This window comes from Polyodon spathula, chromosome 2 (assembly GCF_017654505.1).
Source record: "Polyodon spathula isolate WHYD16114869_AA chromosome 2, ASM1765450v1, whole genome shotgun sequence".
Taxonomy (NCBI): Eukaryota; Metazoa; Chordata; class Actinopteri; order Acipenseriformes; family Polyodontidae; genus Polyodon; species Polyodon spathula.
This window is the reverse complement of record NC_054535.1, coordinates 96,785,091-96,810,338: the sequence shown is the minus strand read 5'-3', so window position 1 is coordinate 96,810,338 and position 25,248 is coordinate 96,785,091. Positions and strand designations below refer to the sequence as shown.

The 25,248-nt window shown below is 36.3% G+C and overlaps 1 protein-coding gene across 1 annotated transcript in view; it reads left to right on the top strand.

Annotated features, from left to right (window-relative positions):
- The first annotated feature begins 7,250 nt into the window (after window positions 1-7,250).
- Window positions 7,251-25,248, top strand: part of LOC121304547 (phospholipid-transporting ATPase IC-like) — a 50,429-nt gene continuing 32,431 nt past the window's right edge. The window contains exon 1 of the mRNA XM_041235732.1: window positions 7,251-7,480. The gene's annotated coding sequence lies outside the window, so the exon portion shown is untranslated. The remainder of the gene's footprint in view (window positions 7,481-25,248) is intronic.

Below are 25,248 nucleotides of genomic sequence, written 5' to 3'. Positions count from 1 at the left end.
AATAATAATAATAATAATAATAATAATAATAATAATATACACAGATTAGAGATTAAGATTACAGCATGCAGTAATCATACAGTAATCTGACTGTGATTGATGGTTATATACAATTTGGGAGCAACGAGTTGTTGCCAAATCAAGGAAAAAAAGACACATTTAGCTACTGCAAATTATGAACATGTGGCATGTGAGCTGCTCAAGTAGTTTTTATAATGCATTACCAAAACAATGATTAATAATAGCCATGGATATCAGTAGAATTCACATTCTCACAACAGTTCTGTTTAAAATGGTTATGTTTAAATCACTGAGATAATCTAAATAGTTATAGACACTCACTTGCAATGTTAAATGTATGGTTTTCATAGCCTTGACACATATCTTGCACTGTATTCATTTTCTATAGATGGCGTGTATAGATCCAACACTTAAATCAGTTGACCTGCTTCTTTACTGACTAGGTACTGTTAGATTTAATATGTATGCCTTTTATTTACAATTCTGACCTGACCACAAGCAACTCTGTTTAAAGGTTCAGAAACCAAACTGATTGAATTGTATGCTACGTTGAGTATGGTCTGGGATTGTATTGTGATGTCACACCCACAAGGCAATCTCTGGTGGGGCTATTAGGCAGCACTTCGCAGTGTTAAGTACCTATTGTATGGCGAGAGGCTTCTTTGCTCATTCTTGCAGCTTTGCAGGTTTAAGAGTCAGTGAATAAAAAAGTGTACTGTAAGTTAAATTATTTGAAAGCCTAACCATTTGTGGGTTTTAAAATTGTCAGAAAACAGTTTTTGAGGGTGAAACTAAACAAAATAAGTTGAATCTGAAATTGTAGGAAAGTAACATTTTCCAGGACACCTTTTTATGACAGTAAAATAGGATATCTTTTTGGAACGAGGGTGTCCTAATTTTAAACAAACAAACAAACAAAACACACACACACACACCAATATGGAGAACATAAGTAGGTTCAATCTCCTGGTTGCCCATCTCTGCAAAGAGGGATCACAGCAGGCAACATGTCCATTATTTCAAATAAACTGAACTAATCTACATTTTACCTGAGAATTATAATGTGAGCACAAATGGTGAGTACATAACTGCAATCACCACTAAAAGGTATTGTCATCTTTACTAAACACAGACACATCACTACAATTTGTATTGCTTAGATAGACTATCGATATACTAATCTGTTTGTCAACAAGTTTTAGTACGAAGGAAGAACTGTTCCTCAACTGCAGACTTGCTTCACACCCTTCACTGGCTACCCTTTTCTGCCATACTGATATGGAATAATCTATAAATTAATACTGCCATACATATTGAAAATTATAAATTTTACATTTCTGGAACATAGCCTACAATTCAAGCAATTTGATTTCTGAACCTTTAAGCAGAGTTGGTTGTGGTCAGGTCTCTGCTCACATTCAATTCAAGACCCTTGTTCTTGCCCCCTCCTACCTCTAATCCCTGGTTTCTCCCTACACTGCCTCTCACCCTCTCTGCTTCTGCTCTACTGGCCATCTGTTCATGACTTTCCTCCACTCTCCATTCTCCTGTGCCTGCTCCTTCTCTTCATAAGCCCACCTGTGGTGGAACCAGCTACCGGAGAACTTCAGGACTGCTCTGTCTCTCACTGCCTTCCACTGCCTGGAGCCTTGCACTATTGCATTACAAATACTAAGTTATATCTCATTGTAGATATAGCTTGTTGCATCCTAGTTCATATTGTATTTTAGTTCTATTATTTGCACTTACTGTAAACTCTATTGTCTTTAAATATTAATATTGCAGTGTATAAAGTCATTCAATAAAGGCACCTGCCAAATAAATAATAATAATAATAATAATAATAATAATAATAATAATAATAATAATAAAGCATAGCAAATATCATTGCATGCAAGGTGTTGTAAATTAATAATGTGTTACTTTAAGTGGAGTTTTATTGTTTGTTATTCTTTGAAATTTGTTGTGTTTCTAGTCCATATTGTATATCCTATATTATGTATTATTTTTTTATTTTATTATGTATTATGTTTTGAAGGACTGGCGAAAACTTGTCCACCATTATTTGTTATTGTTTTTAAATACCTTGTGACAATGTGTGACTGTCGGCTAGTAGTTATTGAATTAGCTAACAGACAAGTAATAATCAATACAAAGAAAACAATGGCTACTTGTACTGGAACAACCAGCACGATACATCTAAGTATTATTTGTTTGTCTATTTGTTTTGACCACCCCGTCGTTTTGTTTGTGAAAGTGTTTGTCTTTTGTTAAATTTTTTTATTTTACAATAGACCGGCGCATCAGTGCATTGGTTCATACCTATGAAAAGCTCAATGTAACAAACATTTTTTTTTTTTTTTTTTTTTTTTTTTTTTTTTTTTTTTTTTTTTTTTTTTTTTTTTTTTTTTTTTTTTGTTTTTTTTTTTTTATTGCATATTTTTTGTTGGTCATCTTTGCATTGCACTTTTGCAAGAGTTGGGGTTGTCTGTCTCACAAGTGGCTTTACTGTTTTGTTCTTCTGTTTGGGTAATTGATGGTTGGGTGGTGGTAACGATTATCCTGGGTGGTATAACCAGCTACCTGGAGTTCAGCACTTAAACACAAAAAAAGGATCACTAATCAACCTTCTGAAAGTCAAATAGGTTGGCAGACAATTGTGCTTGCTGGGCATTAATCCAAACTCTCCCCAGAATGCAGAAGGGAAATAAAGAAGTTGCATGTGGGTAACCCATGGCAGCCACCATGTAATAAAATATATTTTTCACCATATTCTGTGCTTTACCATGGTGACCTATGCTTCACTACACTTTGCTATAATGTTACCATGCTAAACAGGGTAAACTTTTATAATAAACTAATTTCATAATCTGGAATGGCTGAAACTGCCATAGTATGTAAATTCCATACTGTAAACTACTGATGTAGGGTATAGTTTAAAGAGTAAATAGTGGGGATCTGAAAAAATATAGTGTTACACATCCCCAGGTGTTGCTACAACTTTTTAAATAATGTACCTGTAAGTTTTTTTTTTCATTGTTAACATCCTGACAACTTTTTACATTTATGACTTTAGTGTAAGGATTATTGCCCTGTGGAAGGGTTGTGGGTAATTCACTGACCAGGAGAGAGACAGGTGTACTGGAAAACACCACACAGGTGCCCAGTTTTATTTTGAAGGGTGCCTTATTTCTTTTTAGCCCGCAGAGGGCGCTGTTGGTCCGTGGTCTGCTTACCAACTATGGTAAACAGAACCACGGGAATACCATATGATGGTACGACAGTTCAGGGTGCACTCGCACTCGCAGGTGCTTCAAACAATAATTTAAAAATAGAAGGCAGAAAGAAAAATGGAAAATAAAACAGTAACAAAACTATAATGAAAAGGTGCTGCACTTTGCAGCAATATCCCGGTCGCCGGTCGCCGCTGCCCATGCGACCGGGATCACCGTCCTACGCTGCCGGCTAACTAGCCTGCTCAGCTTTACTTATTCAGGGGTCTGCCCAAGGGTTCCCCTCCCTCCGTTCCGTTCTCTCCAACTGGTTCTCGGTCGTGGACCAGCTTTTCAGCGCACTCGGTGCATTTAAAAGGGCAGACCTGAGAAAACAACAGAGCGTTAACTTATAGAGCTACCAATCTCCCCAAGACCCGCCTCTCAGCCATTCAGAGAGGGGGAAAGTCCACACATCCACTTTCCCACCACCCTTTGTCACTGCCATGACTCACAGACGGTTGTTGGACTACTGCTGCCCTCTTCCTGCAGTACAGTGAACACGCCAGCAGTCAGCACAGATCTTCCCCTGCTACATGCCCACGTTCTCAAACAGGTAAAATAGCAATATTTTTTTTTTGTTTGTTTTTTATTGCTCTTCTTGCAGTGATCAAGCAGACAGATCTCAAACCCCAGTGCACTAGAATGGCCATTTTTAAAAGAGCTTTGAAACAGGCTTTAAAGTTAAAAGTGTGAAAAGTTGTCAGGATGGTAACAATGAAAAGAGAAATTAAAGGTACATTATTTAAATAGTTGTAGTAGTATGTGGGGACATAGAATGCTATATTTGTAGGAAAATCTGCTACTTACTCTTTAAGACTCCCAGTGCAAAGCAGTTTGAGTCATTCCAACTTTTAGTTTAAGCTCATTTAGACACCCCAATGCTTAATCAGACACACCACCAACACCGTGTACAGGTATCTTATAATTAAGTATACACATGGAAACCTGAAATGGCTCAAACTACCCAGCAATGGGAGTCTTAAATTATCCCTAGTGGTGTAAACTAGCCAGTAGCTAAATCGAACATACATTGCTTCTTGTTTGCAAAACTTAGATGTAATAATACATAAAATTAATTAATACAAAAATAAACAAATATATTCTTATTTCACCAGTGTTAGTCAGAAAATAAACAGGATCTTTTATTTTAGAATGGCAAATGTTTTATGAAATGACAAAACGTATTGAGATATTAAGAATAGCACGCCACTAGCAACAGACACACGTCCAGACATACAGCATGCAAACATTACAGAAAACAAAGAACAGATCAATACAAATATATTTTACAGGGAAATGCATTATGAAAATACTACCCAATGCAACAGGATGTAAAATAGACCTCAATCCTTAATACAACCTGTATACCTGTGTGGCAGAGCAACCTTTATTTTGTACATTTTGCTTTTTGTCTTTCTTTTTGTGTTTAAATCCCTTTATTTTGCCCTTGTGCTCTTTTATTTTGTGTAATTTATAATAACATTTGTATTTTTTTGAACTGCAGACTGTCTCTGGGCCTCTAGCCACTCACCAGCCTGCCACATATGGTGTAAGCAGTGGGATAGTGCCACCTAGAGGCTCAGAGCAGTATTTTTTTTTTGAATTTTTGGGAGAATTTTTTTTTTATTTTTTTTTTTGGATTATGGGGAAGAAGAGCAGACAGCAGCAAAGGCAGGAAAAGCAGCAGCTGAAGAAATGTAAGCTGCTGCAGCCACTGCTGGAGGACCCAGCCAGCCTCTTCCCCTGGTGTTCCTGGTGTGGGAAGGAGGACCATCGTTGGCGGTCCTGCCCAGACGTGCCACCAGCAAACTGGTGTGGCCGGTGTGAGGAGGACGGCCACGACTGGGCAGGATGCCCCTACAACCAGGCCCAGGAAGAGGTGTAGTGTTCACCCCGGGCATCAGGGGCCACCCCACTACCTCCAGCACCACCACCTTCACCACCGTCCCAGGAGATCTGGGACTGGTTGATGCACCCTGAGGCAGACCTCGTCCACGATCTCCCCATAGTTATCAACACGCTGTGGCGTCGAGATGGGGAGAGGTGGGAACAGTGGGAGGAACAACACCACCCAGCGTCCTTCCCAGAGGTTGCCCTCATGGTGGTTAGCTAAGTGACCGCCAGATCTGGACCCTCTACCCCGTCTCATCCATCGGGTCAGTGGTCACGATTTCTAAAAGTCTCTACACCTCTAAACCCAGTTAGATCAGGACGGAAGCTAGTCTGCTCCAATACGGAGATACAGAATCTGAGATTAAACGACGGCAGAGTTCTTAGATAATATATAAAGATAAATATATAGAAAACATATATAACAGGTTTGCAGTGACCCAAACAAAAACGTAAATATACAATTAATTATACGGATTTTGATTGACTTATACTATAACAATATAACACTTTTGATAAAGACATTCATTCATGCTGAAACATTCTAATTTTTTTCCGACGGATGTATTAGGTTAATTAGATTTATAATATATAATATTTATATTTATATATATATATATATATATATATATATTATAATATATATAGTATATATATATTTCCAGACATCCAGGTGTGTCAAGGTTCCAATCAATAAGAATGTGTATCTGTTTTTTTTTTTTCAGATATCCTCCTTTACACACGTATATGTGCGGCCAGTCAATCTATTTTTATATACCAGCCTACAGACTGATGTTTTTATGTTCAGTGAGAGCCTGGGGCAATATTGCACACATCACAAGTAATACAAATGCAAACTACTTACTGGGTGTGGTGACTATATTTGGAACTACTGGTACTAGGAAATAAAGAAATACCATCATGAATCAACGTGAAGCTAAGGAACAGTGGAGTGGGAAGTGTCATAGGGTTGACTGCACAGTATAAATGGCAAGTCCACTTAGTTGGGCATAAAAAGTACAAACAAATACAAATGTTGCAAACAGAATGATTACCCAATATACAGGTAACACCAGTGTTACACACTTTATAAAAATTGTATCAAGGCGTCATTCCTGCCCAGCTACACACACCCTGACATGATCCTTCATGCTCCTTGTCCACCGGTATTGGAATAATATGTTGTTATGAAAGTCTGACTGTGTTACTATGAAAGGCTTATGATAAATACTATTTTTTTCATTCATTCTTGACAAGTTTTACAATGAAAATTGAGATCATATTGAATAACTTATTGAATAAAAACGAAAAAGTAACGTTGTGTCAAAACAACAACAAAGTGCGTTTGTTCAATGGCTAACACAGTTCTGAATGGGAAACTTTCCATAGTAATATTTGAGGTGAAACTATTTTGAGTTGTAAAACACCACTTTTATACGAAGTGATCAAGATAATCTATAATACTTAGCACTAATGCAGTCTATATTTTAACAAATGGACAGGTAAACTTCATTTCAGTTAAAACATTTAAAGAAAATAATACTTTGAATACGTCAGGAGTTATAGTGCATTCATTGGCTACCGCGTTTTTACTTTTTTGGGATTTTTTTTTTGTTGTTTTTTTTGTTTTTTTTTAACTCTTTGATTATGATATTGTACTGTATCCAAAAACTTAACACCGACGTACAGAAATATTTCACGTTCAACTTGTTAAAATCTGTGGTAAAGATCAGAAGTACATCTGATAAACATGTTGACTGGGGCAATTTCAGTTGTGCATAATAACTATTTTGTAGCATTTTCTGTTTATTTATTTGTTTGTTTTTGTTTGTTTTTTCAATGTTTTGTTGTATTTATTTATTTATTTATTGCAAAGCTGTCACTCAATGCAAATAAAAGCCAATTTGGCTGTTGGGTGTTAGAAACCTCTCCAATTCTCGAAGCTGCTTAACCTGTGGGGTCACGTGACTCTAAGTACCATTTTTGCTTTTATTTCAGAGACTAGACAAAAAAAAAAAAAATCGATCAAAACTTTATTTTCCTCAGGCACTGCCTTGTCATCATGCACGGCAAACATTTTCTTTTGTGGGAAGAGCAGACGGCACAAAACTTGACGAACCCGTTTGTCTAGTTTAACAGAACAAGGGAGCCATTAAGAGAACGGGCACAGAGAACACGAGAGTTTTTAAATGAAACAGTTTTCTTATTAAAGTTATTGTTAAACAAATAGTTTGCTGTTAGATTTATCACAGACAAGTAGAAACAAAAGGCCGAACGGAATTTTAAGGACACAGGTAAGCAATTTTGATGACAAAAATCCTACTTTTAAACGGGAGTATATTACCGTACCTGTGAGATAAATGGCTGGAAACCTATTGTTACCTGCGCTCACTGTACCTGCTGCTTACCTAGTGGTTTCGTGAGCAACGCTCTCTGTGTTGATTTTAAGTTTGTAAATACGCGAGTCAAAAGTAAGACCATTGCACGCTTGTTTCTGTTAATTGAAAAACAAACAAACAAACAAACAAACAAAACAAAAAAAACATTTATGTTAAACTCAACATTGTTTGTTTGTTTCTCTGTTTGTTTTTTAACATCGTTCACTTGTGGTATCCCAGATTAGCCAGACTGAGTTTTTGTGTCAGTGTTTTTGATGTGTTGTGGAGTTGATACGTTAACGTATTGTTTTTACCTGGTCAAACCGTGCTTTTTTAATTTATCATGCGCTGGATTTAGTAATTGTTTCATATTTACTTGTAATATAACTTTCAACGATATTTCATTCTTAATATTTTGAAAAGGGGCGGAGAAGAAGCATCATTAAGCATTGTGCAAGATAACCTTTTTAAATTTTTTTTTGTCTTTTTTTTATGATAATCCTGAGTGGTAACCGCATGCAAACACCAGAGGATCACTAGCACTGAATAACATACCACTGTGATAACATACTCCCTTAAAGTGGCAAATAGGCTTTTCGTTTATCAAAAGCAAAATGTAATATGACATTTATCTTTCATTGTGTTAGTATAATCACACTATTAATGAATTAATCCCCAACGGCCCTGCCCCCCCCCCCCCCCCCCCCCCCCCCCCCCCCACCCCTGACCCCCCCCGCCCCCCCCCCCCCCCTCCCCCTCGACCCCCCCCCCCCCCCCCCCCCCCCCCCCCCAAAAAAAAAATAAAAATAAAAAAAAAATAAAAACAACTGTGGTACAGTACAATAAATAAATATCAACCATGTGCAAAAATCTCGGTCCATCACCAGCACCGAGTATATTGTATGAAATATTTGCATACTATTTTGTGATATGATATATTCAATTAGAAATATGAGTGCAGGCAGCAGTGCCTGGGGTCCACGCGCCAGACCATGCCACCTATGATGTGGCATAGTAGCCCATTGGCCTGTACTAATCTTTGTTGTATATTGTGCCATAGGAGCATATGTGGGTTGCTGTATGTGTTTCATAGTAACCGTTACCCTATCTGCACTCTAAAGGATACAGCAACTTCGTTGTTACGAAGCGTTTAGGCATGTTATTTAAACGTTTTGAGATGGAAATATCGTGTTTATCTAAAGCGTATTTAGCCAAGTACATACTGGGTATGTAATATTCAAAAATAAAGAACATTATAAATGGTTAGAGCTACCACATGAATATGGAAGCCCATTTCGTAGTACCTTCAACAGTATAATACATAGAGATATTGAGTGTTGAAGAGCTCACATCCAGAGTAAACACCAATTCTATATTGAGGGCAAGTTTCACAGATCCAGATTAGCACTAATTTTGCACTGCCCAATGTTACCTTGGGTAAGGTAGTTCAAGATTAGTTCTAATTAAGGTTTGTAAAACCAGCTGACAGTTTAGTTGTTATAATAGTCTTAGAAAGTTTTTTTTTTGTAGACACGCCCCGTCCTGGCTTGTGCAGTTCTTTCAATTTTTAAAGGTTTATTAGAGAATTTACTTTAACACAAACTTACTTTATAAAATGGAATCCGTAGATCTCTTCATTGTTTTACGAACAATTGTTGATAAGTGTTAATTTAGTTAGATGTTGATTTACTGGGTATACAAATTGTAACTGGTTTAGGAGGCTACTATTGAAGCACACATGGTGCACTTCATTTTTTTTTTTTTAGGTTGCTCAAGGCAACAGATGTATGCCAAAATGGAGAATAAGCAAGTACTTAATAGTTAACCAACAACACTGTGCAATTATGTTTTAATATCCTTGTTGAATAGAAACCACCTTTGTCAGGTTATTGTCAGTAGAGCAGTGACACGCCTTCAACAAGCATGTGTGACATTTATACCCTTCTCTAGCTACAAAGATTACATTGGAGATATCAGTACACAACATCCACTGTATGCAATACACAAATGAATTGGAGCTTCAGTAGAAATATGCTTTAGCTTGACATGCAGATGAGCACACAGAAAGAGCACATTCCTAAAACACCTGACACTCCTAATTTGTGCTAAGTGTCTGGTTCAAGTTTCAGCATAATAGAATAATTGGTTCTTTTTAGTTATTAAAAGTAAATAAATAAATCTAAATATAATGCGACATGTAGAGAGCCCCCTTGAACCCCTTCAGTTTTACAGTATATATTTGTTTTGGTTAGTTGTGTGTCCTTGCTTGTTTGTTTATTGTTTTCCTAATTATTGAACCCTCAGTAACATGTGCCACAGAATGTCCTTGGCATGTTTTTATCAGAATTTGGTAAGGGGTTCTCTAACAAATAGAAAATATGTGACATGCAGAGATATGCAGCAAGACAGTTAACATATCCATAATATAGAAATGCCCTGTCTGTGTGGCTATGTGGAATCTGTCTGTCTCTCTGTATGACACACTTACATTTTTACAGTAATGTAGTTTGTCCATTGTGTTTATTACTAGGTCGTGAATGTATTGCATCATTTCATACCTCCTTTTGTAATATGGATTGTCATGGAATATTAGAGTAAATCTAATCCATAAATTCCACGCTCCCCTTCCCACACAAACCTTCTGTGGGCAGCTGGAATAACTCCGATTTTTTACTTATCCACCCTTACTCTGGTCCCATCTCAGTCGGAGTGTAATGGATTACTGTATAAAAAAAATAGAGTTTTACTTAACCTCAAACAATTAAGGTTGGAATTCGCAAAAAATCACACCCTGATTAGTTTATTTCCAGTTTTGAAACCAATAAAAAGCGCTTTTTTGTTTTGTGTGTGTGGAGTGAAGCAAACTTTGCATTGGAGAAATGTTTTGGTAAATCTGTGTACTATCACGGATTCCTTTTTTAAAACTGCCTTTTGTGTTGTATATTTTTGGTGCATTTTTTCCTTTGAAGGCCATTGGGGTCTAATTCAATGAACCAGTGGTGGATTGAATACAGCTGCCCAAAAAATAGATTTTTTAATGACCTAGTTTCACTGACTTTTTTTTATATTGTATGTTAATAAGTGGGTCATTAAACCAGGCCAAGCAAACAAGTGAACATTGAGAAAGACATTGTCAAAAGGAAAAGTTTATTTTAGCATTTAAAAAAAAAAATACAAAAACAACTCTGGGGGACAACAGACACATGATTAGACAGAAGAGGTATTAAAACTGCCATTGTTTGGATCATTAAAATAGAGGCCTATGGTTAGGGTTAAATGTACAGTACATTGCACCTTGAAATGGTAAACAATTCTGAAAGTAACTTCCTTGGAGAAACAATTGCAGAACATGTAGTGACAAAATGGGTGTGTAGGAGTGCATTAACAGAATGATGCTTCAAGGAGCTAGCAACAAGTCTTGACATGGAGGTCCTACGTTTTCTTACTATAAATAAATACACAAATAGTGTAGATTTTACACTTGTCAGTTTCAAAGGTATAAATGAACTTAGGAGCGCCAGCTTTTGTTGTTTGTGTAAGAAATCAATGTTTGGCACATTTTAGTAATAAAAATGAAATATTGTTTCCAGAAAATGGTTTAGTTCTGTTTAGCTCATTACAAACAGTGCGTTGGTAAAAATGTTTTTTTTTTGGCGTGAGGATTTATAAAATACTAGACATAAGCTTTGAAAATCAGGCCTTTGGCCACATAACATTATTTTAATTGCAGTCCTCTCATTACATTAAGTACAAGACAGTGTTTGCTCTCCTTTCAAAATGTGTACAGGTTTGAGAAAGCTTAAACCGATTAACAGTTAAACTAATGAGAATCTGGTAACCCAGGGGCAAAAAAACGAATTTCATTTTCCGACTTTAAAGCTGAGGCGCTTGTTTGGGTAATCAATCAATACAAATGTGAATCTCTTGTCTAGTGTGCTGCACCTTTTCTTTATACACTTATACACATTTTATGTGTGAACCCAGTGGATAAATGCATTTCCCTGCTTCCACATTCCCTCGTCTAATCACTGGATTGCAAATACACTATTGGTATAAGACTACATTGGATTTTCAGTGACTAAATCAGTTGAATGATTAAAGCATAATTGTTCTTGAATCACATGCATGCAATATCTGTTTGCCCCTCTAGGTATAACACACTTTCTAAAGCTGTCAAATTTTATTCCTTTCATCTCAAACTTGACGTATTTTGTAAAAAGACGATACAAATGTAGGAAAGACATGATTACTATTGGATTGGTGCAACATATTCTCAATCGGTGGTCTGTTTCTCTTTACATCATTATTAATATTATTTGTTTTGTTCCATATTGTTAAGCAGGCTATGGAAAAGTCTGAGATATAAAGGACAAAAGACAATGATTCAGAGCGTCCTATTTGCATGAAGCCTATATTTGCATCTAGCCTGTGTTGTGTAAGTGAAATTGTGAATGTAAAGTTACAAAAATGTTTGTATGATGATTATTAAAAATCCAAGCGTCAATATGTATTCAGTGCCTTTTTATTAAAAATGTCTCTGCAAATCATGCATCAGATGCAAAACTTACTGACTCATCATTTATATCAAGTGTATATTTTTTTTCAAAATATGAGTATTTGGACTTAAATGTCTTTTTCATGTGAGGACATTTAAAAAAAATAAATAAATACCGTAAAACTTCAGTTAAGCGCCTCTGGCGTATTTAGTTACAGTATTTGCCAACAGCCCTTTAGAGTTTATGGTATATTGTATAATTGAATTGGCTGAACAATATCATAGCACTGTATTTCAATAAATAAACTGCCTAGTGGGTGGGGTTGAATAACTATCTTGGGGTTGGGTTCAGATTTAACCCTTTTCTACACCAAATTACCTAAACAGGGTGTATTAGGTTGGTACCAGATGGAGAACACAGTGTTGGTATTGCAGATTTGCAGAACCACATATCCTGTAGGTGTTTTACAGTACAGTAAGTTTGTGTATATATAGTGATTTTTCATAGAAGTGTAATGACTTCCTCTCGCATTTGTACAAAACTGGTTGTGTTAAGTGGGTCTATAGAAAAAACAAAGTAGGCCTACACCAAATTGCAAATCTATCACTAAAGATATGAGGGCACATAAATAACTTGCCCTACTTGAGCTACAGAGTCCTGAATTCCTGAAATGAGCACGGAAGGAGAGGTTCAGTTTCTAAATCCCACAAACACATTGACTTTCGTGTAATTCTGGAAAGGTAAAGTTTTGACCTGCTTTGATTTCACACGGAAGGACTCCCATGAAATTAGTTTTCCAACATGCCTGATTTTATTTATTTATTTATTTATTTATTTATTTATTTTTGTGGTGTGCTGTTCCCATTTCTGTGTGTGTGTGTATTTAAGCGATAGAGCCTGTCGTTGCTGGCTCTACTGTGTGGTAGATGTCTGCAACTGAAGTTATGTGTCCCGAGCCGAAGGCGAGGGCACTAACGAAAGTCAAGGTCATCTACCACACATTAGAGCCCGCATTGAGAGGGCTCTATCACTATTAGCAAATTATGTATTTCTTTATTTTTTCTTTAAAATATAAATATTTTTATGTTGAACTTCTGATATTTTGCTGGGTAACCTTCCACTGAAGAAAGTAGTCCCTAACATATAAAAACGACATGCACGTAGAGAAAACGTTAATTATTATTTGGCTAACATATTTATTTATTGGGGTCTTACTCTTTCTTAGTATAATTTATCAGGACATGTACAATTGTTCAATAGTCTGTGTAGAATTGAGTCAGACTTGAAACTTGTTGGAGGCGGGGCATCATTCAAACTGGCAGGCAGTGGATTGGTTGGTACAGAAAGAACAGGGTTGGTAGGTTGGCTGATTTTGAGGGAGGATGTTGTTTGGATCCAGCTGATGACATAAGTGTGGACCAATCATGTCTTTCATGTTGATTTGCTGTCCAGTAGCTGTGAATTGAGCCTTCGTTACGGTGTCCTGTCACAGGCATGATTTCGCTTGTCTATAGACTAGCGTCAAAGTATGTTTAAGTAGCTTTTTATGTTATTGGATTAGTTGTAGATTAGAATATTAAGGGAAAAAGCCGGTTTTCATGGGTGGATTGATTTAAAATGCAATTCGCAGTTAAGCACTTCAACACTCCAGCGGGCATTTGTGCAGTTATTAAAAATAAAAATGTTTTAAGTGACAGTAAGAGCTGACAAAGCCAAAAAAAATAGTCAGGTAAGACCGCCACTGCACTCTTACTTCACCCATGTTCTGACAAGGCTTTCCAGCACACACTGCTTAACCGGCACTCTAGGTGGGTTCACTTCACACAACATAGGTAGTCACCACCCCTGGGCAGGTCAGTGGTTGCTGAGGATCCAAAAGTTCTCTGAAACAGCCTAATATGCCTTAGATCAGTGGTTCTCAGTCTTGGTCTGGTCCCCCTGTGTCTGCTGTTACTTTTTCCCCAAATCTGTTTCTTTATTGAGCACTCAATTAAACTAACATTTGGCTTAATGAAAGCTGTTGAATGATTTGAAAGAGATGGATTTTTCAAGTTATGTATGAAATTGTATAGAATTTGAAATCTTCAACTTTATAAGATGAAGAGTAATTTAAAATGTGATTAACCAAATTGTTAGTTCAATTGAGTGTTCATTTCAGTAACAGAGCTCAGTTGGAACAAAAACTAGCAGACACAAGGGGCCCCCATGACCAGGATTGTGAACCACTGCTTTAGAAGTGAAGAAATATCACTGTTCATTGTGACTAAAGCCATTGACATGTGAATTGTAAAAGATAATCTGAACAATTACAATATGAACACATCTGAAGTGAGACAATGTATTGCTTGTGTACTTTTCTTTTTCAAGTATGCAAATATTTCTAACAGTAACCTTTTGTTTTCAACCCTTTCAGCTATTTTATTTTGTTGACAAAAGCCATACTTGTGTTTAATATGCTGGAAAATAAATTTGATATGTGTGGCATAATAATTAGACCATTAAATAGTGTCAATCATCTGGTTTGTTTTCTTGATTTTAAACTGGAGAGAGATTCATGTTTACAGTAGTTTTTAAACTGGAGAGATATTGTTTACAGTAGTTTTTAAACTGGAGAGTGATTAATGTTTACAGTAGTTTTTTTGTTGGTTTAGCAGAAATGAACACACCTTGAATGTGTACAGTGCCGAGAGTTTGTGAACCCCTTAGGATTTTCACATATTTCAAACCTACAATGTTATTGGATCTTAATCTAAGTCCTAATAATAAATAAAGATAACCTGATTAAACAAATTACACACATGATACTTTTTCAATATTTATTTATCCACAAATGATTCAACATTCTATATCCATGTGTGAAAAAGTATGTGAACCTTTAGATTCAGTAACTGGTGGCACCCCCTTGAGCAGCAATGACTTCAACTAAGTGTTTCCTGTAACTGTTGGTCAGTCTCTCACATCGGCTTTGAGGAGTTTTGGCCCATTCCCCCTTGCAGAACTGCTTCAACTCGGTGACATTTGAGGGCTTCCTTGCATGGACCGCTCACTTCAGGTCCTGCCATAACATCTCGATGGGGTTTAAGTCCGGAGTTTGACTAGGCCATTCTAAAACGCAGAATATCTTCTTCTGCAGCCATTCGTTTGTAGATCTGCTTGTATGTTTAGGATCATTGTCTTGCTGCATGACCCACTTTTTTTTTTGGTTCAGCATCAGCTCATGGACAGGTAGCCTAACGTTCTCCTCTAGAATCTTCTGATACAATAAAGAATTAATGGGTGTGTCAATGATGGCAAGCCGTTCAGGTCCTGAGGCAGCAAAGCAACCCCAAACCATCATGCTCCCACCACCATGCTTGACGGTTGGGGTGAGGTTCTTCTGTTTGAACAAAGTGTTTCTCATTGAGGCCGAAAAGTTCTACCTTTGACTCGTCTGTCCAGAGAACATTGTTCAAGAAATCTTGTGGATCATCTATGTGCTCTTTGACGAACTTCAGACCGGCAGCAATGTTCTTTTTAGAGAGCAGTGGTTTCCTCCTGGCTATCCTTCAATGAACACCATTCTTGTTCACTCTTTTTCTGATAGTTGAGTCATGAACACTTACTGGGATATTACTACAGACACAAGTAATATTACTGGAGAGTGCACATATACATAGCAAATAACTTGCACAGTACAGTAATCTGTGACTCCCATGTATCGCATATAGTGTCCATTTTCTTAAATTATTATTATAAAAATATATTATGGTAATATTACCTCATTCATGGTAAGAAGCAAAATGCCACAGTATAGGGATGAGGCCCTAATCCCACATAGCCTGTTGTGTGTGTGTGTGTGTGTGTGTTTTTTTTCAAAATTTTTTTTAATGCTCACCCCTCATGTCAGTCCTCTATCTTCAAAATGTTGTTTTTTATTTATGATGTGTATAATTTTGGTTGTGAACAAGAATGGGTGTATCTGTACAGCACGCAAATAAGGTGGTTTAATTTACGGAGACCAATTACAGAACTTGTTAATTCCTCTTGAAGTATTTATTTCATATAAGCCCTTACCCAGTGCTACTTAACTTTTACAGTTATCACAAAAAAATACATGTTTCAAGAATCATAGAATGCCAGCGTTGTGATCTACTTTAAGTTGGAAATGTAACTAGGAAATTGTACCCAGGATTTAATTTTCAACAGAACAAGATATGCTTACCTCAGTATTGCAATTTGAGTTTTGAACTGTAAAAACTGCCATTGAAAAATTGCTGGATTTCAAATAAGACGAGCTGTTGTTGAGTGCGGTTCTGAAATGAGTGGATTTGCAAGTCTTTTTTTTCACACACGCTGGATTTTTTATTTTATGTACAACCGACGGTGAGTCTGAGATTTTGTGTAAATTTATATAAGTAGCTTGTATAAGCGTGGGAATTTATTATGGACTCTGATGCATCGTTAATCAGTGACAGAGATTTTATTTAACCTGAAATAAATTCTACCTGTCGTGCATATTTACGTTGTATATCTATGGTTTGTCACAACTGTGTCCTCGCCAATTAACATTAAAGAAAATACCCATTATAGCTCATAATGTAATTATTAACCATAGTAAACACAATACCTCAATAAGAACTAGCGATTCTGGCTTAACTATCCTTAGATTCGTGATGAAAAGAGATTAACAATTAATATTATGTATGTTTAAGTATTTCAAATCAATAATAAGTATGTATTTGTTATAAGACAAACCTAACAATCCGAATTATTACATTTATTCATATTCTCAAAAGGAGGAAGAATAAAGGTTAGGCTTCATAGTTAAAAACATATGTATAAAGAAGAAACAAATTAAAACATTCAAGGAAAAGTAATGCATTGTTAAATGTTCATAATAAATCCTTGATGTGCTCTCTGGTCATAGAGTTCTGCATTAGTGAAGCAGTCCTAATAGTTCATCATGCATTGTTCAGTCACGCATTTCATGTGGCAGCTTCCACGTGGCTAAGTACACGTGTACAGTGTTCCAGCATCTAGCTGAGTAGACACACATTATGTATTGTGACAATTTCAATATCCTGGCTTCAGTTCTGTTACTTGTGAACACACAATATAAGTTTGATAATTATTCTGTTGGTGTAATGTTTAAAACAAAGTCTTCTTAACACAGTCGTCCTCTTTGTGGAAGTTTGTTGGGCAGCAGCGCAGTACCTTATCCCTATGAAGTCTGTACTGTAGGCAAAAGCTTTCGTAGTTCCGGAGGCAGCCCATCTTCTCCAGGACAGCTTTGAAGATTACATCATTGTGTCTTCGTTGAAGAACTTTGGAGTTTTATGAGTTGAGAGTCCAGCGTCCAGATAGAAGAAATGAAAATCCGGTAATTACTTGATCGATTTTGTTGGTTCCACAAAAAGGCACTCCTCGTTAACGAGTTCTACCAGCCTACCAAAGGAGGGATTTAAACTTGCAGCTGTTTTTTAGTTATTTCAGCATAACAAATTGTCTGAATGTTAAAACTAATTTTTACTGAATTCTGTAACTTTAAAACTACCAAACGGATTTTCACAATCTATACCAAAAAAATTCTCTATGCCATGGATACCAATCGTGCCAAATGGCGTTTCGAACGGTTTTGAAACAGCTGAGCAAACATACCCCTCAAAATCGGGTTTAAACAAACTATCTGTCACTTACTATAATGGCACTATCATGTCTCAATAAAAAACAAGCAAAGGAAAAGATTAACAATTCTCCGGCCCCTTTATGCAATCACGCATGACCCCTTGTTAAACTATTGCAGCTGCCTTTATTGCTTGCAGCTGCTACCTCGTTTACCTTCCGGGTCAATAAGTTCCTGCAGCTGAGTCTCGCCGCCTTCTAGGCTGACCGACTTCCTGACCCTGGAAGTGAACTGTCAGGCCAGCCCGCTCGAAGACTTTCCCTTTTGCTACTTTGTGCCCTCACAGGTCGGGAGGGAGATTTCCAACTAGAACCCATTATATTTCTGTCGCAGTCCTCCTTGATGTTTTGTCTAGATTGGTGTTTTAATATATCTGCCTCTGCTTAGACCATTCAAATAATAATATTTTATCTATCAAGAAATCACACTTTTTTTAAATCTATGGAATGTGTTCTCAGTAAATAGCATTTGAAGTCTTTGTACAGGAATGGAAGTGGCTTAACATTTAGTATTCTTGAATCGTAGTCTGTGAAAGTAACCTTTTAATACTTAAAAAGCAGCTCTGTGATTTCAATGAAAGTAGTTTATAACAAAGCCATTTGTTGTAGAATGGGATGTGTTACCTTCCAAGTGGTAATTCTATTGTTCTGGCCATTAGAATACAGTGGTCCCTAAGAAAAAGTGGACCTGGCATTGATAGCCAAATAAAGAGTATTGAATATCCTTGCAATTAATAGCTTGTAAGTGGGGTTATTGAGTGTCCATGAAATTGTAAGACACATGCATATTAAGGTGCAGCTGATGTTACTAGCTGTGAAACTTGATATCCTGGACAGGGAAATGTAAATAGTCTAATTGGGTTGTTAGCATGGCAGATGTACATACCCAGTCAGATGTTACGGTTTGATCAGAACAAAAGTGTGTTTGTTTTTGGCCTAAAACAGATATCATATTGAAATATGGCTCTTTCTGTTGGACATCTCCGTTTTAAACAATCCGTGTTCTAACTGCTGTTCACACAGATGTTCTTTTCAAATCTACATTATTCTACTTCTCAATTTCCCTGTATCGCCCTCTATCATAACCCAATCTGTCCACTGGTGTTAAAACCCCAGTAAGCTCTAAGACGGAAGCTGCAAAACATCTCAGCAACTCCATTCAACAGAAGCAGCAACCCCTGCAAAATCATTGGGCATGGTTTGCATTTGCACTTTGCATCTGTTTTCTGATTGTTTCCACCTCCTGTAGGAAAAAATCAATTTTCACGTTCGCTCTGCCTGTTTGCTTATTCATTTTACATTTTAGATCAAGAAAGCCTCATTTTACTGCTTAACCCTTGAGGCAGGATGCCACTACTATTATAATTGTATTGAGCCCTATGCGGCTAGTGCCACTTACAAGTGAATAAAAACACAAATAACTAAACATAAGTAGTTCAATAATAGGTGTGAAGCAATACAAAGCTTAATGCGTAGTGTTTGAAGATTACTTTATAATGAAGAAACTGACACATCTAAGCAGTTTCAAACTGGAAAAAGTTGTGACTGTACAGTGTAAAGATACGAAAACCTGATCAGAAATACAGGAACGTGAATTAATTTTTAGTTTAAACATTTGTGAACATAAGACCCTTTTGCCAGTTTTGAGGATATACACTATGACTGGGAACTGTTTGTACCTGATTCAACATTCCCAGATGGATTGTACTGAGGGAACAGAGACAACCTTACCTTTGTAACAAAGATGAGTGTTTTTCTGTTGTAGTGGGCAAAGGAGCATTGCAGGGGTGTGTCAGACTTTGTACAGTTGTGTACTGTCCTCTGAAATGCAGAAAATTAATTATTAATTTTAATAATTAAAGAAGGAAATGAGAAGTCTGAAATAAGTCAGTTTTGAGCGGGGGCAAAGGTTCAAGTTGATTTGCCACCTTTAGTTTTCTGATAAGACTCGTGCTGTTCTTATTTCTGGTCCACAAGGAAAATCAGTGCAGGTTTTCATACAATCATTCCACAAAAACCTTATCCATTCCCCACATGTATTCTGTTACCTTTAGCTGGTTTTAGTTAGTCTAGTGTTGTCTTGGATTGGAAGAGGTGTTCTAAAAGGACATGGTAATTTGGTATTGTTCATATCATGTGATAGTGCAGCAGGAGAAGGAAGTAGTTGACACATCCTAAACAGTGTGAGACTTTGTAGGAAGAAGGCAGAATGATGCATGTGTACCTGTGAGACCGTAACCAAGGGTGTATTCTTCAGATACCCAAGGTGAGTGCGAGTTCATACTTTTTATTATATAGGTTGGTTTTGGATTGGTCGTGTCTCTTTGAAAGTGTGAGCCTGTGAGTCCTATAGAAAATGATTTAATGTGCTTTGTAAGCAAAAAGGTTAAATTAAATCTTCTCGAAATGGAATATTGGTACCAATTAGGTGATTTTGGCCTTGCAGTTCTGTAGATTAAAGTGTAATATTTTTTTGGTGGTTGTATGTATTTATTCGTTTGTTTATTATACCCTGCTACAGGGATTTATGCCGCCTTTCCATTTTATAGCTGTCAAAATTACTTGCCTTTCCATGGTACTAACTGTGTAGTGTTGTGGAGGGTGCAAGTCAGCAAACTACCTAAATATCATGTCAGTGTTTTATTTTTGTATATTTTGTATTAACATGGCAAGAAATGGCTAATAGTGTATCTATGAAGTCATTAGGCAAGCAAATTTGGTGTTTTATCATGGTAGTATATGAAAATGACCTGATTTCCAGTAGATGGAATAACTTGTTATGTAAAAATGTAAGTGTAACATGTACAGACAGATATACCTCTCCCATATATATTACCACAATCTGATACACCCACAAATCTCTCTGGTTTAGTAATTGGTTTTCCAGATGTGGCGAAAACATAAGTCATAAGAAGAAAGTCAAGCGCAACATATGGACTGTGTGCTGATGTTTTCTTTGTGTGCTCAAACTGCTGTCATCGCAAGCAGTGAAACATTGTTTGGGTTCTTAATACAGGAAATACACACGTTTCAGAAAACAGACTACAATGTTGGGCATAATCGATAACATACAGCCAACTCCTGTGGTTCAGTAATACTGATGCATGTTTATTACAAATGATACCCACAGGATAACGGGTTGAATTCATAAGCTAAGAAAGGAACCATAGTGTGAAGTAAAGTTTTTTTTTTTTTTTTTTTTTTTGGTTTTTCTGTTAGTTAAACTTTCTTGTCTACAATTTAAAGTTGCTATCAGGAGTTAGTTGGGGTTCACAGAATATACAGATATTGCACCTCTGTATTTAACCACATGATTTTCAAGTCTGTCGCATGCTTCTGGATTTTTGATGCAAATTGCTTGATACAGTTAGATGCTGCTTAAGAGGCAAAGAGATGCTTGCAAGAAAAGTGAGTTAAAAACAAATTGATTTCTAAAGACTACAGTGACAGTGACAGTGAATTAGGGGGACCATTCTTTTAGCTTATGATTTCTATTAACTTCATGTATTGTCCTCAGCTAGGCTGTTATTAGAGTCACCATTACCCTATGCCCTGTACTCCACGAGCAAGTGCCTTAACTGCATTGGGGGACCTCTACTTGGACATTGGTTTTTAAAAGCAGTGCATACATGCAACCTGTAACTGTACCTGTTTGTGTTTTACCATTTACATCATTGTCCATCAATGTAATGGATAAAGACATTGTGTTGCAAAAATTTTTTTTTTTTTCAAATGAATCTAACACAAATATTAAATATTGACACAATTTTACTTTTTGGTGAATCCTGTTTTTCAGATTCTGGCTGCTTGTTTTTGGTCTCTTCCTATTAAATACAGTACAGACTTGCTCTTTCCATCAGATTTTGGCAGACAGACACATAAAACCAGTTCTCCAAGTGGAGTGTGTTTTCCTTTTGGTGTTCTTCAGAAAAGCAGTTGTATGCTGCAAGCCCATGTTCATGTTGCCACATAACATAATGTGTTGCACCCTAGGGCTGAATAGCTGCTCCAGCCAGAAATATACAGTGCCTGTATATATAAAGGTGGCAGCCTGGTTCAATGCTGTGTGTGTGATAGATTCTACTGTATCTCTATAGACAGTGTTTTTTATTTCACAGTGCTGCATGCCATTTTTGTGAATTACGTGTTGGCGCTGTAATTTAAAATGATTACCTTCCATTTGGTAAAAGTTGGATTACTGCAAAGATGTAATAGTTCTGCAGTCAGTTCCTGCTCTCATCGTTTTGGTGTTGGCTTTATTGTCAACAAAATAAACGTGTAAGCACTCACGTTCACAAATTCACTGTTTTCTCTTTTCTGAATCTAATGTAAATCGTTTATTAATATACAGACTATGCAGAGTGTTATCTACAGCGTAACTACTGATGTTAAAGAAATAATTTATTCCAGTTTCATAAATAACCTGTTTAACCCCTCCTCCAGTCAAATGTTTACATCTTCTTTATATTTTTTTGTATTTTGGAAAGTTTGTCATGTTGTTGAAGAGACAGCACATATTAGGAGTAATATTTCTTTTCACGATTATCACAGATTTTACAATTTCACAATATAATATGTATTTCCCACTTCTGAAAGAAGGGTGTAAATATGTGTAAATTTTTGTATCACTTAAAAATAAATACAGGAAACTTTTGTCTTAAGGCACCTGTTAATCTGCATTTAGGAACCTGGCAGCTGGTTTAATTTGCTTAAATGATTGAACACATGGCTTGGAGTTGCATGATTTGTTTAATATGCCTTCACTGAAAAAGACACCAACAGCTTCAAAGATCGGATATATTTCTGCTAAAGACTGGAAATATGTTTGCTAAAGATTGCTCTGTCCAGTACAAGGGCATATTTCACATGTCTGTTATTTTTACATGTATTTGTTTTAATTATGTTAATTCGCTGCTGATGAAAATAGAATGTCTTTAAAAGGTGGACATAAATGAAAAGAAATATTCTACAATTTAGCATTTACAGTTTTTCAGGTAAGCATTTACATATTTAGGAACATTGGTTGGATAATAACTCTAGAGAATTATAATTTTTGAATGCATCACTATTCTGCTTTTAATAAATATTATGTTTAATCGTGATATATCTTGAAATACCTATTTGTAATCCACAGAATGCTGTGAAATGACATGTTTTACCATGAACAAAATACAGCCCAGATTATGACAAAACAAATTATGTTCTGCGCTATAATAGTTGAACTGTAGCCCAGTTATGCTCAAAAGCAAGCACTGTTTGTATAATATCTTTTTAAAATAAAATGAAAATAAAGGGGCAGGAAAGAGGGTAAACAAAGGGTAAGAAAACTGTGATAAACTTTTAATTGTGACTTTGTTCAATTTGCTGCACTATGGAATAAATTATGACTTCTCTCTTACGGTTTATTTGATACACCTTACAGGATGTTTAAATAACACTGGTTTTATTTTCACAACTGAAGGGTGGAGTTAAAGGTGGAACTGCATCTTAATTGGTCTCCCAATGAAATGCATGTGGCAACTTGGCAGAATCTTTCATGAGAACATACTTGTTTTTTTGCAAAAACAATTTAGCTTTTTTAAATATAACAAAACTAAGTCCAAAAAAAATAAGAGAAATAATTTTTTTTAAAAAGTGGCTTTTGTATGGATGGTATTTAATTTGATACTGAACCATTGTGCACTTTCTAATGGCCTAGAAACCTCATTAATAAGTCATCTTGTATTGTGCATGAGAAACTGAAACCTGAACCCTTTTTTATCTTTTTAATTGCTTGATATCGATTCAGAGTGATTGTGTATCATGATGCTGCTGTTCAAGAATATGTTCCACGTAACAGTTATTTAAAGAGCAGCTTCAGATTACATTTAAGTTTTCCATAGAGCCAGTGGCATCTAGTGCACATATTTGGATTGCCAGCAATGCAAAAATAAACTTGATCCCTAATACCTGTGCAGTAGATGGTGCTGTCTGTTACTTCTATAATGACACTGGCTGATCTAGCTTGGTTTACACATGTATAGGCAACTAGCACAGGAAAGCACCTTCTGAAATTGGGTCAAAGAACTTTCGATACAGAAGTAGAAATTTGTAATCCAGCGTTGCCTTTTTGCATGAGCTGTAATCACAAGTCCACCTTTTTCTCTCGTTGCATCTTTTAGATTTATTGCTTGTATTTTATACTATAATAATATTTCAAACACTTGCTGCTTCTTGGTACTCTGTGTTGCTTTTCAAACTTACTCCAATACTCTAGCTGCAATCAGACCAGTGGATTTAGGTCATGCTAAAATACTTTTTCATACTATATTGTATGTACTATTGTAAAATGGGCCAAATTGACATGGAGAGCAGAAGTCATGGTTAAAGCCATCTTCCACCCATCTGTCTAAAAACTTCCAACTGGTAGTTGGATTGCTTAAACATATTTATCTTGCTGGTCATCTGGGTCCCACCTAGCACCATGGCCAGCATCAAGAACACGTTCTCACTGCAAATAATAACAACTTATTTATTTATATAGCGCCTTTCATAGTGGACCACAAGCACAAAGTGCTTAACAGAGGTAGGCTGTGAACTGTGCATTATATGCAGAGTCACTTACAATAGCATTGACAAACAACAAAGTTTATGTGATAATTTTGCTATTCCATAAGATACTTTCACCTTGGCGATCGGGTAGCCCACCATGTACAGTCCCTGTTTCGCCTAGACAGTACTGTTATAGCCCAGTAACCCATATAATGAACTTGCAACATCCTGTCTACTTATTTGAGATGCCCACAACAATACAAATGGAAAATGTAAGCAAACATATCTGGTATTTGACCCTCTTGTCCACGTAGGTGTGTTTGCGTTGTGACTCATTTGTCAATCGTTTCTCTAGATCTGTCTGTATAGATGTTTGCTCTTGTGGCATTATTTCACAGAGAAATCTTTTTGTAAAAATTACAAAATGATCTTGTGGTAAATAGGAGGTGCAGCCTCATCTTGGGGGTTCAACAGTTATTGTCAAACATGCAGATAAATGGTGTACGGTTCTTGACACAGCATATCTTGACACCTCAATTAAAACAAGGTTATTCTGTAGTATGCAATTCAAATTTGTTATGATATAACAATATATGGGCCAATTCCAATACTTCAAATCATCCTTTTATTTTAGGTTTCTGCTAAAAAAAAGTGTTAACTTTTGAAATATAGGTTAGTGGAGCTGCACATTTTATTATTGTTAATTTGTAAAATTATGGGACAGTCCAATGTTGCAAAATTGTGAATTATTTCCTCGTTGAGGCTTGTTTTTATGTATGTAAATGTCAGCATACTTCAAGTGACTCAAACGTGATGTAATGTGTTAGGTACATACAGGTGATTTCGGGCGGGGGAAAAAAGGCCAGGTTTTTATTTGTATTCTTATTGACATTAAAGGTGTTTTTTTTTTTTCTAAGGGACCCAACTTTAAACCTGTCCTACAGTATCTTGAGTTATGGAAAAGATATCTGGTAACTTTGTTCTTGTTTTTTCTTT